Source organism: Cnephaeus nilssonii (assembly GCF_951640355.1).
Source record: "Cnephaeus nilssonii genome assembly, chromosome: 6".
NCBI classification, from domain to species: Eukaryota; Metazoa; Chordata; class Mammalia; order Chiroptera; family Vespertilionidae; genus Cnephaeus; species Cnephaeus nilssonii.
Window position 1 is genome coordinate 25,286,201 of NC_137077.1, and position 16,962 is coordinate 25,303,162.

At 37.2% G+C, this 16,962-nt stretch overlaps 1 protein-coding gene across 4 annotated transcripts in view; it reads left to right on the plus strand.

Annotated features, from left to right (window-relative positions):
- Nucleotides 1-1,943: 1,943 nt before the first annotated feature.
- ATF7IP (activating transcription factor 7 interacting protein) overlaps nucleotides 1,944-16,962 on the plus strand; it is a 115,225-nt gene continuing 100,206 nt past the window's right edge. Inside the window, exon 1 of one of the 4 annotated variants that reach the window (XM_079773586.1) lies at nucleotides 1,944-2,220. The gene's annotated coding sequence lies outside the window, so the exon portion shown is untranslated. Of the gene's footprint in view, nucleotides 2,221-15,961; nucleotides 16,887-16,962 lie in introns of those variants that run through there. The other 3 variants (XM_079773587.1, XM_079773584.1, XM_079773585.1) reach the window with 3 other exon arrangements.

The following is a 16,962-nucleotide window of genomic DNA, read 5'->3' on the forward strand; positions in this document are numbered from 1 at the left end:
TGTATTATTCCATCCCCTTATTACTGAGTGGCACTTTTCATATCAATATTAATATTTATAATTTACTGAGCATTTATTTTGTAACTGAGCACCTATGTACTAAATAAATTATAATACATGTTATAATTGAGCCTCTATTTGAAATTTGTTGAACACCTATATACTATGTTCTTTGCTAAGTACTTTACAAAGTTTAGCAATTAAGCAATGAAAATTTAATTGTGTTATACCTAAAACACTAATTCAAAAGAATATATGCACTCCTGTGTTCATTGCAGTGTTATTTATAATAGCCAAGATTTGGAAGCAGTCCAAGTGCCCAATAGTAGATAAGAGGATTAAAAAGCTGTGGTACATTTACACAGTGGAACTACTACTCAGCCAGAAAAAAGAAGGAAAAGAAGGAAAGATTACTTTTTGTGACAGCATGGATGAACCTGGAAATTATTAGGCTAAGTGAAATAAGCCAGTCAGAGAAAGACAAGTTCCATATCATTTCACTTATATGTGGAACCTAATGAACATAATAAACTAACAGTAAAGACAGACTCATGGATACAGAGAACAGACTGACAGCTGTCAGGGGGGCAGAGGTGGGGGCTAGGTGAGATGGGTGAAGGGATTAAACAAAAAAAGAAAGACTCATGGACACAGATAACAGTATGGTGATTGCCAGAGGAAAAGGGGCTGGGGGGAAGTAGAAGAGGGTAAAGAGGGGATAAATGGTGATGGAAGGAGACTCGGGTGGTAAACACACAACACAATATACAGAGTATGTATTATAGAATTGTATTCCTGAAATCTATATAATTTTATTAAACAATGTTACCCCAATAAATTCAATTAAAAAGTCTAATTGTGTTTTCCTGACTTAAATCTTTTAAGTGATTCCTCATTGCTCTCACAATAAAGTTTAGCTTTTAGGTAAGAAATCTCTTAAATCAATTTTCACATTAGAGATGACCCCTTCTAGTAAGGCATTACTGATTCTCCAAGTCTGAATGAGGTGATTCTCTTATATTAACTAAATTGAGAGGCCCAAATTATAAAAATAAGTACTATTTTGCACTAATTTCTTATTACTTACAAAAATTTCCTATTTACTTTTCTGTCTCCTCCATTGTAGTACCGATTTCCTGAGGACAGGCGCCTAATATAGGTCTGAAACACAGTGATTATTAACTAAATATTAAAGGAATAGATTAAGGGTGAAATTACATTAAAAATCAACAACCAAACTCTATGATCTATTTGTCAGGCTCTTTTTGCTTTACAAAACACGTTTACTTTTATCCTATCATTTAGTCCTCCCAATGGATTTTAACTGTAGGCATTATCACCATTTTAGAGAGGAGAAAACAGAGTGACGTTTATTCTGAGTAACAGGCAAGTACCTCCAAGTACTTGGATTTGAATCCAGAAGTCCCAACTGAGTAGCACCTTCTCCACTACATCCCATTGGTTTTCATTAAGGGTCGGCTCCCAATGTAAAACTGAAGAAGAGGGATACTTCTGGTGGAAGTGTATGATTAGAAGTGCTTGTTCTGGCGCAGAACAACTGAAAGGAAAGATGTGTTTTCCTCATCACCTCATTACTTATACAGCTTAAAGCACACTTTGTGAATTTTTAATATAAACAATGAACAAATCAACATACTCTAGCCTTTTTTGAAAACCTTTCCCTCAAAAAAGAAAAAAAAAGAAAAAGAAAAAAAATCTTTCCCTCAGCTCTTTAAACTTTCACCTATTTCCTTACTTCCTTCTTTCTAAGGCTCATAGAGGGCGCTCACGAAGTGCTCCTCACTGAGTGAGGGAAGTTCTGAAAAAGACACCTCGCACTGCAACCAAAAGACACAGCGCCACCACTTCAGACCTCCTCTCTTCTACAGCAGGAGGCGGGGCCAATCTCCCTCATTCAAATAAAAAACCAGGCAATTTGCATGGGGATCAGCCAGTCTGTGAGCCTATTGGCTGACAGTACGGAAGGCGTGGCCAAGAAGACGTCCACGGAGCCCCGCCTACATTAATTTGCATAACGGCCTCGCGTGCAAGGGAGAAGCGGGTTTGTTTTTGAATCTGCGGCAGCGGCGGCGGCGGCGGCAGCTTCCGCGGCGGCGACTGAAGCGCGCGAGCCTGAGGCGGCAGCGTTGGGGACGGCAGCGCGGAACGGCGCTGTGGGCAGGAACTTGGTTCCCCTTCCCTCATCTTCCGCCCGGAAAGGTATATGTGCATCCTAGGGGCTGTTATAACCATCTTTTCTTGAATTACTATTGTATTTCTGAAGAGTCAAGACCGCATTATGGCGGCCGCGGGAGTTGTGTTTGCGCGTGCGCGGTTGCGGGCGCGCGCTGCATGGGAGCACGTGATCTTGCGGGGTCGGCCTGTAGCTGCAGTTGTGCAGCTGGCGGGGCGGTGGCTGCGCAAGCGCAATCTGCGTTTTCAAGATCTAATGTTCTTGGACGCCATTTGGGTTCTAGATTTAATTTTCCTCATTCTTGAGGGGGTTTCATTTTGTTACCCTCACATCACCACATTTTTCAAGAAAAACGCTTCACTTATGTTGTAGTTCTGTTCCGACCTTAAACTGTTTTCTTCTAATTCTCCGATTCTCTGAGAGGCTGTGGACTTAATTTTCTGTAAAAGTGTCACCTATGGTTCTGGATTATAATTTCACTCTTAGAGTTTTGCTGGATTCAAGTTTATATTTAGGAAGGTGAAGATCAGCACCTAGTGGTGGTCACGCAGGAAATGCATTTATTTGAACTGCATATTTGCAAATACATTTTTAACCCTGTTTTTACCAGTGCTGTTATGAATGTTACAAAATAGAAACAATTTGAGTTTGGGAAATATGAGGGGGAGGGCCCATTGGAAAGACAATGTGATGTTGTTTAAAAAGAAATCTCAATCTCCTTGGGTATTTATTTTTAGAAAATATTTTATCCTGTGTCAGTGAAGATTTAATTTTAATTAGTTTGTGTGCTTCTGATCATACTTTCATTAGTTTTATATTTTTTCGGTCTCTGATCACTTGTCCATTATTACTTCAGTTAGATCATTTTTGTTACTGTTTTAAAATTAAGTCCTTTTTTTTAGCATTTTGTTTATGATATGTAAAATATAAAACTAACTTGGTGAATTTTTCTGATAAAGAATTCTGTAAAGAACCTTCAACTACACTGAGGCCTTTATGAGGAAATTAAGTGAACCATCAATAAAAAAAATCAGTTGATTTACAAAATACACTGACCATTTACATATGTATAAGAGAACATTGTGTTTGATTTTTTAAATTGTAAGTTTGTTCCTGGTTTTACTTTCCTAAAGAAGGTAGTTGTAAGTATGCTATTAATTATTTTAGTTTAAAATGGTAGTGTCATTATATTTTAATCTTACATAACACTCCTGGGAGAAGTTTTATATGATTGATATAATTCTACCATTGTGCATATTATTTCTTACTGGGTTAAAAACTTGCAAATGGTTTTCCTAAGTTTCATCTATACATAATAATTCCTTTCTTGATAAGTTTAAATAAGTCCCCTGTCAAATGAAGAAGTGGCTATTGCTTTGTAATCTTGGTTGCTTTAGGATTGTTTTTATTGCCTAAAACAAGTAGCATTAGTAGTCTAACAAGATGTAGCTGAAAGGAATACTTGTGGTTGGTGGATTTTAAAAAAATGATATCACATATGAGATAGAATGGAGTGATAGGAAATATTCTTTTTTCTATGCAGAAAATTTGTTGCTGATATAATTCCTGGGCTTCTGGAATCTTCTACACAGAAATATATTTAGAGGGCACTTGTGCAATTTCCCCTTTTATGCTTCTGGAGTGGTTTACCCAGCAGATCCCTCTCCCACCTCCTTTGACATCGTTTCTGATATTTTATTAGAGTTAAAAATATGTTGTACTTTCTGTATTATTGTATGTATGTGTGTTATGTATAGACACATACATATTTAGGTAAAGAAAAGAACTTTGATCTTAGGGTCTGGTACACTTTGCATTTCCAGAAAAGTGAAATGTTTTGGTTTATATATTTAAGCTGATGCTTTCATTTGAATATACAAACGATTGCCTCTTAGGTTAATGCTGAAGATCATAAGAGGTACTTGAAAACACTGAAGAACATAATGAACAATGTAAATATTTATTGGTGGGACAATTTTGCTGTCATGTTTGTTAGAAAGGCAAATACAGTTCTATAAACTTAAAACTAAAATTAATGAATTGTCTGAACCTACACTCTTTGTTCATCCGTGCTCTGTCAATACAAGCTTGTTTTGAAATTTTACTTAGTTAAGATGCCGCAAAATTTTGATATGTATGCAGCATATATAAATATTAAAAGTAGGTTACTCCAGGAATGCATAAAAGTTACTGGGGTTATTTTGTGAATTTTAAGCATTGTAGAATTTAGTTCAGATAAGGTTTGATTAAGCCATAAACCATTAAAATTGGCTTTTTAATAATTTAAACGTATGATAAAAATATTAACAAAATTTTTTTACTTATAGCACATTAGGAACATACTGAAATTAATTAACATTTAGAAATAAATGCTCTAAATGTTTTGGTGATTTTTTGTGACCTTTGTGATAATTGATTGACCTGTTTTTAATTTAGTATTATATTGTGGATATTTTCCCATTTTATTATTCTATTTTTAAAATGTTCATATTATTTATTTTTAGATAGAGGAAGGGAGAGGGATAGAGAGAAAAATCGATGAGAGAGTAAACATCAGTTGGCTGTATCCTGCTTGCCCCCTGCGCCCCCCCTCCCCCCCCCACTGGGGATTGAGCCTGCACCTGGGCATGTGCCCTGACCAGGAGTCGAAGCATGATGCTCACCCACTTAGCCACATTAGCAAGGCTTATTACTCTTTTAGAATGTGTTTTTTTAATGGTTATATGATATATTGTGAAAATATCCCAAATTATTAAATATTCAACAAATGTTTTTAAATGGTCACATAATATTATCACTACTAAAGGCCTGGTGCACAAAATTCTTGCATTGGTGGGCGGGGTCCCTCAACCCAGCTACACCCTCTCACAGTCCAGGACCCCTTGCTCCTTACTGCCCACCTGCTCGCTGCTCCTTAGCGCTGCCAGGGAGGCGGGAGAGGCTCCTGCCGTTGCCGCTGCGCCGCCAACTGTGAGCCTGGCTTCTGGCTGGGGAGTACACTGACCACCAGGGGGAAGCTCCTGCATTGAGCGTGTGCCCCTGGTGGTCGGGGCGCATCATAGCGACTGGTTGTTCTGGTCATTCCGCTGTAAAGGTTGCTTAGGCTTTTATTATATAGATTTAGAATGTGCTGTGACTTACTAAACCTGTTTTGTTGTTAGTCCTCATCTTAGGATATTTTCCCATAGATTTTTAGAGAGTGTAAGGGAAGGAGGGAGGGAGGGGAAAGAGAGGGGGGGAAGAGAGGAGGGGGGGAGAGCGAGAGAGAGAGAGAGAGAAACATTGAGGTGAGAGACATTAATTGGTTGCTTCCTGTACATGGGATCTAACCTGCAACCCAAGTATGTGCTCTTGACCCTTCAGTGTGATGGCTGATGCTCTAACCACTGAGCTACGAAGCCTTTTTTTCTTGTTGACCATTTTGCTTATTGCCCATTTTCTGTTATAATTGATGATGATATAATTGAAGTGAACATCCTTGTACATGAGTCATGATCTACATTTTATAATTTATTTGAAATTACTGTTTCAAAGGGCTTTTAAAGTAATTTACAAAATTGATAAAAAGATTACTTGAACAGCATTTCCCATACCACTATCAGTTTGGTGGTTGAAAATAGTATCTCATTAACTTCTTTTTTTTCTATAATTAGTGAACTTGAACTTTTTTTTACCTGTGCTCTACATGTGAGTCTGTTTCGATTCCTTGGTAGTTCAGTTTCTTCATTAAATTCCACATATGAGTGAAATCATAATGGGACTTGTCTTTCTCTGACTGGCTTATTTCACTTAGCATAATATTCTCCAGGTCCATTCATGCTATTGCAAAGGGTAAAATTTCCTTCCTTTTAATGGCAGAATAGTATTCCATTGTGTAAATGTACCACAGCTTTTAATCCATTTATCTACCGATGGGCACTTGGGCTACTTCAGGTTTTGGGTATTGTAAATGATGCTGCAATGAGCATTGATCGGTTGCCTCCCCTTGATCTGGGATGGGACTCACAAGCTGGGTATGTGCCGGGACCAGAAATCGAACCTGAGACCTTTCAGGTGTGTGTAATAGGACTACATTTCTATTTTTAATCTGCTTTAGGACATGGTGACATGAAAATAGTGCAAATTATGAAGTTATAAGTAGGAAAATATGATAAAATGTTCTACAATACTTGAAACCAAAATTTTTCTTCTTTGTTTAACATAGACCTTTTTTTTTAATGGAGGAATTTTGAAAAGTTATATTGTTTATTTTCTGGTTAGGTTGGAACTTAATCCTATATAATAAAAGCCCAGCAACTATAATGGCCTAACAACCAGCATGACTGCTCGACCAGTCGCTATTAGGTGCATTGACCACCTCTTGGTCCCTCCCCGCATGCTCTGATCACTGGATAGCTAAAGGGGAACCAGGGTGGGTGGAGGAGGCGGTATGGGACTGGAGACTGGCGAGTGGGCAGAATGGCAGACCTCTTGGTCCCTCCCCTCTGGCCCTCAGGCTCCAATCACCAGATGGAAAATGGGGAACCAGGGTGGGTGGCATTGGTGGGGCAGAACTGGGGACTGGTGAGTGGGCGGAAGATGGCCCTGATCACAGGCTAGGCCTAGGGACCCTACCTGCGCACAATTTTGTGCGCTGGGCCTCTAGTGCTGTAATAAAAGTAAAAATTTTTGGTTTTGGTCTGTTTGGTAACATCCTCATACATGAGTCATAAAGATGTTTCCGTGATTATTTTAACTCATTCTCCATTAAATCTACTGTTTATACTGATTGCACTGAAAAGTATAATCTTAATTAATAGTGATCTATTTCAGTTATAATTCTACTTTATCACTTATATAATGGGTATAGGAAAGAAAGTTTATTTCCAAAACATTTTTATTGAACTCTTTAAACTTGAAACTAGTGAAAAAAGAAAACAAGGAAGTAAAGATAGAACTCAAAATACTATTGGTTTTATAAAAATAAACCTAGGCAATAGGTAGAAATGTTAAGATATTATTGGTTTCTCTTAAGCATTTTCTTTTTCTTTTTAATGAAAAATTCCCATTTTGGGTCTTTTTTCAAGGAAAACTAAGAATTTCTTATTTTATTTTTATTTAAAAATATTTTTATTGATTTCAGAGGGAGAGAGAGGTAGAGATCAGTGATTAGAGAGAATCATTGATCAGCTGTCTCCTGCATGCCCCCTACTGGGGTTTGTGCCTGCAACCTAGGCATGTGCCTTGACCTGGAATCGAACTATGACCTCCTGTTTCATAGGTCGATGTTCAAACACTGAGCCACGCCAATAGAGCAAGAAGTTTTTATATTTTATTGTTTTTGTGTGACCTTTGCTCTTACCTGAGAATTTTCCCTAGTTCTGACAAATGATACTTGTTTTTAGCAAATTTGGAACGGGAGAAGTGCTACCAGTGAAATATATATGGATAGTAGCAAGAGATGATGGCTAGCATCTTGATAGTGTAGAGGTGTCAGATTTCAAGTGTTAGAAGCAAGAATTTAAAATTTTAGTTTTGAGGTTATTTAATTTGGAAATCTGTATTCCTAGAACTGAATCAGTATTTATTATGCAATCATTATGTAATCATTGTATAACCTATAATCATAATTGACAATCTCATTAATGATTCTGAATTATACAGAATATTTAGATATGTTTAACTTGCTCAGGAAGGCAAAAAAGTATATGATTTAGTTTAGAAAGATTTCTGTTATAATATTTTTAAATTTTGAGATATATAGAGAATTCATACATTGGCATACCTAGTTTTTCAAGGGAGTCATATGCTGAAAGAATTTTGAGGATAAAATTCTTACCTTTGAGTTTCTAATATTTGTGGGGCATATTATAGATAAAATTATGTGATGCTTTAACAGTATTTATATAATAGATTACAAGTATATCATCAAGTAGCTCTTTGTTCTTGTCAGTTCCCTAGAGTATCTAGAAATTACCTACCTATTAGAGGAGCTTCCTTAAAAAAAATACTCTTGCCTATTTGATCTTGCTATGTGTTTTAGAGAGCCCTAGACTTGAAAAATTACGTCATATCCCTGGCTGGTGTGGCTCAGTGGGTTGGGCTTCGTCCCTGGAACCTAAAAGTTGTCAGTTTGATTATGGGTCAGGGCACATGCCTGGGTTTCGAGTTTCATCCCCCTATAGGGGGTGTGCAGGAGGCAGCTGATGGTTTCACTTTCATATCCATGTTTTTCTCGCTCTCCCTCTCTTTTTAAAAATCAATAATAGAACCTTTAAAAAAATTAAGTAATATTATTTCACAGTGTTCTTTTTCAGATTGTCTTATAACCTACAAAGTAAATTCAGTAGTTTCTCCTGTCATGTTAGTTTGTTCAACAGGGAACAATGAGTTCCACAAAATTAAACTTTGTTGTTATATATGTTTCAAGTTGTAGGGTGGAAACCATTCTCTAATAGATAGAGTATGAGTGCTGGGCAGCATTTTCAGTTTTTTAAGTCCTGTAAAATGAGAAGGGCGGGGGGCGGCGGTTAATGCTTATTTATACAATGTGAATGTTTTCAGTTTGGAATTTTAATCATTTGGATTTTTGAGTCTTTAAGGTAATGACTGAAGCATCTTCTTGGCCACCTTTCAAAAAGCGTGGCAGGCCTAGGCCCATGGGTATAGTTGATAGTGCCTCCCTGGCAGTCTTTATAATTGGACTTACATAAACACGCAAGTCTGGGAAATAAAGATGACCTATTAACTTTACCATCAGAAATATTTACTTATTCACGTCTGTAATTTTTCATTGCTCAGAATAGTATAAAATTGTTGTGTATTTTGTATCTAATAGCTAGGAATAACTAGCTTGAACCCTTTTGTTTGTGAGAGAGGGCCCCTTTGTGTGACGGTGATATGAGGTGGCAGTGTCAGAATGTCTTCCTTCCTTTGTTGGTATAACCCTGTGCTACTTTGGGGAATTAGTGCCTTCGTGGGTAACCAAGAATTATGTGTGTAGCACTCGATGGCACTTTTACATTCTAATGAGAAATTTGAATTGTACATTAGAATGGTGATTCTCAGAACTGACATGATGTAAAAAGAATTCTCTTGGAGTTGGTAATTCTCAAAGATAATACCTTGCATTTTGTAGAAAGGTAAACCTAGAAGGTGGAAAGAGAATCTGCTGTTTTGAGGACCAGGATAAAAAGCATTGGTGAAACAATAATGACTTGATTGCTTCATCCCATTTGCAACTAAGGCTTTGGAGCTTAAGATGTACCTGCCCTCTTACCTAATATTAGATTAAATATCTTAAGAAAAGGAAGAAATAGGGGAAAGCATGGAAGAGAAAAAATACTATCTTTGAACTTTTATTTCCTTTCAAGTGGTAAATATAAGGAGCTAATTGGATTACAGTAAAGACTAAACTTCTAAGAAACTCTATTACTATTGTTTAAGCATGAAAAATGTTTATTTCTCTCATATAACAATACAGCAGAAGACTGTTTAGGATTTACAACTGCCTTTGGTTTAATATGGTATCCATATGTTGAACATGGTTTGTAGGTTGAACTACTACACAGTTTCACTAGCCAGGGGCAAGGGAGAAAAGACAGTGAGTGGGAATGCCCATTCATTCTTTTGAAAACATGATTTGGAAGTGGCACATATCACTTTGACTCATGTTTTATGGGTGAAAATTTAGTCATTGGAACATACTTAGCTGGGAAAGGAAGGCTGGGAAATGTAGTAAACAGTCGGACAACCATGAGGTTGGCTAAAATTAGAAAGTTTTATAAATGAAGGAGAGAAATGGAGAGAACAACTAGCATTTTCTGCTACAAAAGGAAGCTGTAGAAGTAGTCCCTCTATAAGTAACTCATAATTTGATATTGAAAACTTTTGTTTTAAGAGTTAGACCCAGTTATAACTATCTTCTTTTGAAATGGGATTTTGAGAGCTTTGTGTTCATGATTTGTGGCTGAGGTTCTAGTTATTATAAATATTTATCTTATTTGGTAGAGTTCTTCCTCTTTTTTGCTTCTCTTTGAAAACATTAAATCATGATTAGTTTTGCAAGAATTGGAATTTTAATTTAATTTTTAAAACAACTATAATTTTTTAACCTTGTCAGTTAATTTGCTTATTTTAAAAGTATGAAGGACAGTGGGTAAATTGTCTCCCGTGGACTGAACCCATAACCTGGGTGTATGCCCTGACTGGGAATCGAACCCTTAACCCTTCAGTGTGGGACGGTTAACTCTAACCACTTAGCCACATTGGCCAGCGTGGAAAATAATGATTTTTGAAGGCCTTGTAATATACTTAAATAAAATGATTGTGATGGTGAATTATTTGCTTATTGGGAAAATTTACATGATTAATTAATTAAAAGTTGCTTTCTGTAGATGATAAATAAAACAGTAGATGCTTGTGCAAGGCACAGAATGTGGGACTCTGTTGTGGGGAGATCAAGGAAATGTTATGTTAGGAGAACTCAAAGTAGCTCCCTAATATAAGTCCTTGATTTTCGTAAATAAGAGTCATTGCTGCCATAGTACTTATATAATAAGCCTAATAAAGGATCTGTTAATTATTCTCAGCTGGAAGGCCTCTAATTTCTCTTTTTATGTTGTTTTACTTTGTATGTCTTTTAAAGGCATTTATTTCTACTTTTATGCCTAGAGTTATTTGTGTAGTACTTTATAAATTTCCTGCAGTTAATATCTTATTGATATATCTGAAATAGTATAGGCAAGGAAATGAAAAACGTAAATTAAGAACATGATAGCTCTAACCAGTATGGCTCAGTGGTCAGAGCATTGGCCCTTGTACTGAAAGGTCTCAGGTTTGATTCTCAGTCAAGGGCACATACCAAGGTTCAGTCCCCAGCCCAGGTTGGGGCACATGTGGGAGGCAACCAGTCAGTGTGTCTCTCACATCAGTGTTCCCCCCGTCCCCATTCCTCTCTCCCTTCCACAATCTCTAAAGATCAATGAAAAAAATATCCTTGGGTGAGGATTAACAACACAAAACAAGAAAGAACGTGATAGAAAAAAATAAAAATCTCAATAGAAAAACTGAATGATAAAGCTGAACACATCTAACTGAGCAAAGATAAAGTTGTAAATAAGACAATTGGAGTACCCAAACAAAAATTCACACTGTAATGACAAAATGGCAGAAGAAAGATATCACCAATGAAACTATTTAAGAAAAATTTTCAGGTAAGAGTTACCAAACTGAAAGGACCTGATGATAAATGCCAGCCAACAACAAACTTTCAGAATACTGGAGACTAATAAAGATTCTACAAGCTGTTATTAAGGGGCAAATAAGAAATAAGAATGGTTTCATATTTCTCAGTAATAGAAGCAAGATAATGAAACAGTGCCCTTAAAATTTCTGAAAAAAAAAAATTATTTCTAACCTAGATTTCTATACCTAGCCAAACTATCACACATAAAAAATACAGGACAATTTTCAGACATACATAGTCTCAAAAAATATACCTCCCATATATTGTTTCTCAAAAAGTTACTAGCCAATATAGTCCCCTTCCCTCTAATGATAAAAGTCAATAAAAAGACATAGCATAAAAAACAAGGGTTCTGCCCTAACCGGTTTGGCTCAGTGGTCAGAGTATCTGTCCCTGGGTTCGATTCCAGTCAAGGGCACATACCTCAGAGTTGCAGGTTCGATCCCTGGCCCTGGTCAGGGCTCTTGTGGGAGGCAACTAATTGATGTGTCTCTCTGACATCAATGTTTCTCTCTGTCTTCCCTCTTCCTTCCACTGTCTCTAAAAATCAATGGAAATATATCCTCAGGTGAGGATTCACAAAAAATAAAAATAAAAAACAAGGCTTCTGCACAGAAAGGAGTAAAGGAAATTCCCACAATGATGAATAAAATTGTAAGGATGACAGTGGTATGCCAAATGTAGAGAACTAGGCTAGACTGGAGCAATGCGACTCAAGAAACAAAAATACCATGGACACAGACAGTAGTGTGGTGAAGGCCTGGGATGGATGGATGGGTGCGGGGTGAAGGTAGTCAATGGGGAAAAAAAGGACGCATTTGTAATACTTTGAACAATAAAGATAAATTAAAAAAATAAAGAGAAACAAAAATGAAACCAAGATCCTTGCTGCCACTATACCTAAAAGCAAATATGTGTCTTCTACGTAAACATCAAAAGATATAAAGGACTTTACCAAGTCATCTTAACTATTACTATATGCAAGAGACTCATAGATAAAGACCTCCTGGTATAAAGTTGACATTACCTCTATGAATCGACATATGTCAAAACTGTATCAAGAGAATGGGTCAAGATTCCCATGATTCTGTTGTGCAGACAATTTTGTGTTAAATAGATTAACTTTAGAGCAGAAAAACAAGAATTACCTATCTCCCCAAAGTTTATTGTTTCTTTTACTTTTCTACCCGTTCTTGAGGATTTCTATTTCATATATATACCTCTACTATAGTTTAAATGGGATTTGAGGGAGTGAGATTAGGTGTTTTTCAGTTTACCATCTTAATACCCTTCTGATGTTTCTTTTCTCTTCTAATATGTATAATATTGATAATAACTTGTGTAATTAAAATATATTAACTAAATAAATGAAAAGTGTGTTAACTTCCTACCAAACACAGTGAAACCTTTTATTTAGGGCATATGGAATTTTCAACATATACAAAGTTTTCTAATAGTGTGATGTATGATATATAAAAAGTATAGTAATTGATTAGAAAAAATAGTATAGTAATCTTCCAGTTTTCTTTCATTGCTATTTGTGTGACCCCTGGCAAATGATTACATTCTCTGGTCATAAAAATTTGAGTTTATAGGACTGTTATTTTACATGGTCATTTTAAGAGTCAAATGAAACTGTGAAAAGTGCTACGTTTTTTTTTTTTAGTTTTTTTTTTAGGAAGAGCTAAAACATTGGGCAATCATGGAAATGTTTAACATTAGAACTAGCTTCCAAATATTTTTGCTTTTACTAATAAACAATGATTGGGTTTATTATGACTCACTTTATATAAAACATATTTCTTATAATCTATGACATAATCAAGCTATATTCTTTCTAACTAATATTAAAATTTAAAGGTAAATAATATACTTAGGTTTTAAAATTTTCTATAGACTTTCTCTAGAGTTCAACTCTAGTAGCTCCTATGTAATGACTATAAAAACAAAAAACTGAAAAATGTTCTACAAAGAATATTTTTTTTTTCCATCTTGGGTTTTGAAGTGCAGAAGTTTTTAGGCTAAGACTAAAAAGTTAGTTGACTTACCAATTGACTTATTCTTCTTACTAGAATGTAAGAGTTGAGATCTTAAAAATGAAGGTTCTTAAAGATGTAGAATTTTCTGAGATTTTTGTGGTTGAAATGAAACACTGGGAATGTTTCAACTCATCATCTATTAAGCAAATAAATACTAATGAAGTGATGAATGTGAAACAAATTAAGATGTGATTTCTGTCCTTTAGAAACTCATATGTAAAGATATAGGTAACCCTATCTAATAAAAGAGTAATATACAAATTGACCATCATTCCAACACACAAGATGGCTGCCCCCATGTAGTCAAAGATGGCTGCCCCCATGTGGACACAAGATGGCCGCGACAAGATGGCTAGCAGGGGAAGGCAGTTGGGAGGGACCAGGTCTGCAAGGGAAGGCAGTTGTGGGCGATCAGGCCAGCAGGGGAGGGCAGTTGGGAGGGACCAGGCTGGCAGAGGAGGGAAGTTGGGAGCGACCTGGCCTGCAGGAAGGGGAGTTGGGGGGGACCCAGGCTTGCAGGGGAGAGCAGTTGGGGGGGACCAGGCCTGCAAGGGAGGGCAGTTAGGGGTGACCAGGCCTGCAGGGGAGGGCAGTTAGGGGCAATCAGGCTGGCAGGGGAGTAGTTAGGCATCAATCAGTCTGTCAGGGGAGTGGGTAGAGGGTGATCAGGCTGGCAGGCAGAAGCGGTTAGGGGCAGTCAGGAAGGCAAGCAGGCAAGCAGTTGGGAGCCAGCAGTCCTGGATTGTGAGAGGGATGTCCGACTGCTCATTTAGGCCCTATCCTACCTGGATCGGGCCTAAACGGGCAGTCGGACATCCCTTGAGGGGTCCCAGATTGGAGAGGGTGCAGGCTGGGCTGAGGGACAGCCCCCCCCCGTGCACGAATTTTGTGCACCGGGCCTCTAGTGAAATATAATAAGTAAAATTATGGTATGTATAAAAGATCTTGAGAGAGCAATTTACACCTTTGGGGGCTAGGCATAATGAGGAGGAAGGAGAGTAAGGAAAGAGTTGTCAATGAATAATGTTATTGGTGAAAGTGGGGTCCTTGGGTTATCGCTGGAATTAGAGATCCCCCCGGAAGGATGAGATATGGTAGAAAGCTTTATTTTTGTGGAATTATATTTCTTTAGTAAAGCTAAAGTCAGAACTAGTGTCCAGAGTTTTCTGTCCATGTTGGAGCTGAGTCCAGTTTAGTATCAGGCTAGTTGTAGTCCATTTAGTCACTTGTGTGTGAGGTCTGCATGGCTGTGGACCATGTGAGCAAATGCAGAAGAGCCCACAAGCCCAGAGTCACAAAGTCCCAAGAGTCCGTAGAGTAGCAGGGACATAAGAGGAACCAAGAACAACAAGAGAATGAATTCCTTTGTTCAGGGGATTAAATATTTCAAATTTTGTGCCCTTGCAGTGGCCATGCCCATTCTGGCCAATGACCTTTGTTCTCATGTGTGACTAACAGTAAGCACCTTCCCTGTGTCACCCCAACTTTACTGGCATGTGTCTGTTTCCCCTTTGTTGGACCCCTGGGGAGTGTAAAGTAGCTTCTTAGTGAAGCTGCCCAAATGACATGCCTATACTGTCTGGCCTCCCCTTTGCTCCTTTCCTGTTACTAATAACTAGGTTAATTATAACGGTACCAATAAGATAATTTAGGTTGGATCATGACTAGAATGTTTGAGGGTGTGTTACATAATTTAAATATTTGTGGAACAGACTTCCAAAAGAATGTGCTTCCTGAATATCAGAAACTTCATCAGGGACCTTTAAATGTTTGGCTATTTGTCTCCCTGTTAACTCTAGTTACATTCCAATACTACAAAAATGTCTATTCTTTAGAATCTTTTCCAGTTTACCAACCTCTTGCTTTTAATGAATAGATTTGAGCCACCTCAGAGAATTGGTTATACTTTTTGAAGGATTAATATGGCTTGGATCAAAAATTTTTTTTCTGATAAAATACTTAAAGCAGTTTTTACATACTTTATCCAGTTTGCTTCCTGGAGAATAAATAAGGACCTTTTAAAAGCGGAGTGTTTTGTTCTTTTTTAACTTTTATTATTGGAAAAGGTTGAATGTATGAATAAATAGACTGAGAAATAATGAACTTCATGTGCCCATCACTCAGCTTGAACAATCATCAATTTATAGGGCCAGTCTCCTTTTAGCTATACCCCTAATACTTCTGCCCCCTTTTAAACAAGTTTTAATAAATACCTACATCAAGCGGTGAATAGAGACAAGAGCATTGGGCAGCTAAATTTTAGGAATGTAAACAAAGGAAGAGAGAAGGAAAAGGTACATTTCCTACCTGATGTGAGCTATCAAGAACACAGGTTCTTTCTTTTTGTCCTTCACTTTTCTTGATTGGTAGGTTACTGCTAAGACACATTTGTTGGGATCACTCTCAAATCTGTCTCATTAATATACCCACTTTCAGACTGAATTTTACCCTTTTGTTCTCCGTATTTGTTTTTTCCCCAAAGGTATCTACTTTGTTTTTTATTTGCTTTTCACTTATATTAAAATGTTGGGAGGTCTGTGGCAGGGCATGAAATTTAATTTGCCCTGGGACCAAACACTTACCTGGAGATGTGTTTTTGACCACTTGGATTACTGAAGAGAAGGTTTTATCTTTATGGCAGATTAATCAAAATAAGCTTTGTTACCATTATATCTTTAATGATTCTAGCCCCTCCCAGCAGTTATTTAAAATTATTGTCAAGATTCAAATACTTGATTGCAGCCTTTAACCATTCTGCTAGATTTGAGCACATTGGGGCTTAGATTCTGGGGGGAAAAAATCTTTAATTAGTATTCTAAAAATGGATATTGGCTATCAGGATTTAAATAATGTAATTTTCCAGAAATTATAAAAATTGACATTCTTTTTGTAATAAAAGTACTATAAAAGATTTTTAAAAAAGGGCCTTGAGCAGAGTTTGACTTTTTTTTTCTGGACTGAAATGGAGGCTTTCTTTCAAGCGAATTCCCTGATGTTTGCTGTGGGTGATTTGGCTCCATCTCTGTAGCTGCTAATATGTGGCATGGATTTCCAGCTGTCTGGGATCTGGATGTGCCCAAAGTCTGTATTGCAAGTCCGGATTCACAGGCATTATGTTACAAAACTGGCTTGCTGCCTTTTCTGTTTTCTGTGTCCTGAGTAGCTGCATTGTTTGTTGCAGTATATGCATTAGCTGTTGTCTGTGTTCAGTTTCCTGCAGGCTGACAAAGTGGGAGGGGCTTTGTTTGATACATAACTGAGTTTTCACTCTGTGAGTTCTTGAGTGCACATTGCAGCCATCTTAATTACACTTTAGAGCAACTGAGACAGTGCAGCTCTCTCAAAATGGCTGCTAACCTGGTCTTTGTAGCTGCTTAGGCAGCAACTATGTCAGTGTGGAGGACTGTCACATGCATCAGAACTAGAGGTAAGAACCAATTACTCTTTATTTTTGAAGATTTTAATTAAAGACATTTGAATTTTACTGAGTTTATACAGGAAGG